The sequence below is a fragment of the Hyaena hyaena genome, unplaced genomic scaffold (genome assembly GCF_003009895.1).
Source record: "Hyaena hyaena isolate Hyena2069 unplaced genomic scaffold, ASM300989v1 scaffold_1328, whole genome shotgun sequence".
NCBI lineage: Eukaryota > Metazoa > Chordata > Mammalia > Carnivora > Hyaenidae > Hyaena > Hyaena hyaena.
In genome coordinates this window covers 141249-144800 of record NW_024081964.1, presented here as the reverse complement: position 1 = coordinate 144800, position 3552 = coordinate 141249, and positions in this window count along the sequence as shown.

The window sequence follows — 3552 nt, the reverse complement described above, 5'->3', positions numbered from 1 at the left end:
TTTGAAACGCCCTGGTCAAAAGGTGTCAGCATTAGTCATAAGGTAACATAGCAGAGCACCAGGTTTTAGAGTCAAATCCCATTTATCACCTAGAAGATGTTGGAAAAATTACTTTAATGCATTTAACCTCAGTTCCACTACCTGTCAAATGGGGACAGTAATGGTATTTACAGCAAGGTTGTCATACAGGTTGCTTGAAATGATGAAGATCAAATGCCTCTATGAGTCTCTGGCAAATAGTAAGCATTCAACAAATATGAGCAAGTACATCATTATTAATGAAGCAGTATAAATCTTTAAACAACGACTTTAGTGAGACAATCATATTCACAGGAGGGTACTTCTACGTACATTAGGTTGGAAATTATTCCGACCTAATTTTTTTTTCTCTCATCATTTCTAAAAACGTCCTTAATCAAAATGGACCAGCCCACACATTGCTATATGTAGAGTCATTTCCAAAATTAAAATGTAGAATACAGATGTAGTAGTCAGTGCAAATGTAAACTAGAAATAAGGTTTCCTTCTCTATCTTAACCTGTAAAACAAGAAGACAAAGTGATCCCGGGCCATAAAAGTACTAGTTATCATCACTTGTGGATGTGGTTTCTCATTCTCTGGTAGAGTAAGATCCTGAAGGCTAGAGACTGACACTAGTTCCCTTCTCTGTCAGCGTGGCACGCATTCCTTTGGGGGACTGCCCCTCCTATGTATAGGGGATCTGTCAGCCACATGAACTCCAGTCTTCCATCACAGGGGCAGTAGGCCCCCAGTGAAACTCCCTCGTCACAAAACATCACCTGAAAAGAAAGTCTCTCTCCTGAAATACTGAGTAAGAAGGTTCTAAGGTTTGGCCTTGAGCTGGCAGGACCATGTTGGTTGACGTTAGCGGACCTGCTCTGTCCAGCTACCCTTTCCAGGGCCAACACACTCACCTCCCCAGCTGCCCAAAGTGTTGGTAGCTGGTGGCTCAGACCTGGGACTCTCAGCGGGACTTGCTTTCTGTCACAAGGAAAAAAGTCATCAAGTTGTGCTCCCTCCAAGAGAGCGACCCTAGCAACTACATGTGACCTCTGAGGGAGGAATAGAAAGCCATAGACTCTTTGCTTCCATGCAGACACAACTCTGAAGGGTTCCGGAGCTCCCTGTACAATTAGCTGAGCCTTCAGCTGCAACGACTGCAGGGTTCAGCTTCTGCGGCTGCTCAATCATGTCCTTCTCACTTCTGCACAGGTATAATGTCCAAGCGCTCTCCCCAGTAAACTCTCCACTCAAGGGTCTGTTTCCTAGGAACCCAACCTAAGGCATTTGGCCCTTGAATAGGGTCTGTCCCCTAATGATACCAAAAAGAGATGAGAAATAGAGAAATTCAACAATGTCACTCAACATTGTTGAACGTGCATTCAACATGGAACACCGTGACAGTGCAACAGCTAAAGCTAGCCCACTTCTTAGTCTTCCAAGTTGCATGAGTCCATATATTCCACATTTCAGCTAAACTAGCTAAAACTGGTTCTTAATCTCATACAACTGAAGGAGCCCTGACTAGTCTCATCACCTGCAATACTTAACACAGTCCTTCGTACATGCACAGTGAGGAACAGTGTTTGTTGAATTTAACTGCTGTATGGCTTTACCAGTGTTTCATATAATGATGTCCTCATAAGATATTCTACCAAAAGAAAAAGGGAAAATGGATTATATCATAAAACCAGCTTAGTAATCAGGGGTGCCTGGGTAGCTCAGTCAGTTAAGCATCCAACTTCGGCTCAGGTCATGATTTCGCAGTCCATGAGTTCAAGTCCCACGTCAGGCTCTGTGCTGACAGCTCAGAGCCTGGAGCCTGCTTCAGACTCTGTGTCTCTCCTCTCTCTCTGCCCCTCCACTACTCATGTTCTGTCTCACTCTCTCTCTCAAAAATAATGTTAAAAAAAATTAAAAACAAGTTTGGTAAGTGCTACATACCATATGGACTTCCAGATTTTATATACATATTATCATATTAAAAATTACAACCAAAGTTGCAGTGATTTTTTTTAATTGTAAGTAAAACCTTTTAAACTTCCTTTCAGGCAGTTTACTTGGCCACAGAACATTGGGAGTATAGGGAGAGCACCCAAATAGGCTTGGTTTGGCTTATAGGTTGGAGGCCACCAAATTTCAAACTTCCTCAGTTTGTTCACTGGTCCTCTCGTGTCCTGGGAATTAGCACAACTTGCACAGTATTTATTACCAGTGACAGAGGAATAGTACAGCCTTAACTATCTTTCACTGATTATTTGTTCCAGCTACCATGTCCATGACTCTGACAAGCCTTAACCCTCCTATAGTATATTCCTTACAGTCCATGGTTCATTAGAAAGAAAGAAAGAAAGAAAGAAAGAAAGAAAGAAAGAAAGAAAGAAAGAAAGAAAGAAAGAGAGAGAGAGAGAGAGAGAGAGAGAGAGAAAGAAAGAAAGAAAGAAAGAAAGAAAGAAAGAAAGAAAGAGAGAAAGAAACTGAGCCTGGGGGTTTAATAATTTTCTCCCCAAAATCTTCTTTTAATCCTGGCTCTCCAGCCTCCAGAAGCCCAAATAATATCAAACATGCCATTCCTTGACAGTTCCTTAAAGCCCAACATCCAGATGTCCAGATAGAAACATCAATCTTGACAACATCAATCTCATCACATCTGAACCTCAAACACAAATCATTTCTTTTATCGGGTGGTCCAGAGACTCAGAGTGCCCTGAGTTGAAAGATATACTAGTTTACTGCTTGGAGGCAATAAATGAGGTACCCCTGGACTTGTTTGCATCGTAAACCCAAAATGAATGTAGGACACTCAACTCTATAAATGTGCTCCCTGGGAAATTACCTTGGGTTATTGGAGAAGGAAAAATAGAAGCCTGCAAAGATTACAGATAAAAATGAAACAGAAACCTGTCTGACTTCACAATTGTGGTCTTTCCACTTCATGCCACTTCTGGATACTTGCAGGTCCAGGAAAGCAATTCCCTGGGGAAGATAGAGGGATGGAAGACCCAGCCAGAGTCTAAAGCCCTACCTGCACGTGGCTAGAGCTACTCCTTCCAGAAATGCCAGTTCAGGACAAAGCACGTTATTTGCCCAGATTTGCTTTTATAAAAGTAAGCCTGTTTTAAACACCTGAAGGCTGGCCATGCCCATGCTGAGTTATCAGTTACCTTCTGTTTGATATCCTAGGTGGGAAGCTGCTTTACTGGACTGGAAGACCCTATGGCTGGAGATGGGAAGAAGAAGCTGGAATTGATATGGGGCCATGGTAGACAGAAGACTCTCTGGGGCACTAAAAGCTTGGAGAACTGACTGCCCATGGCTTCTGCTATTCACATCACTCCCAGCTACAGGGGTCCTGATAAGCAAGTTACAAAACTATGAGTTTTTCCCTTCTTTAGTAGTCTACCAGTGTACCTGCCCTTTGCACATCACCTGTCAGATACTCCATTCCAACCAACAGCTTCAGGCCAAGTGACTCTCCCCCCTTCGCCAACAGTGAATTGAATCAGTTCAAAGCTAGCCAGTCCATTGGCT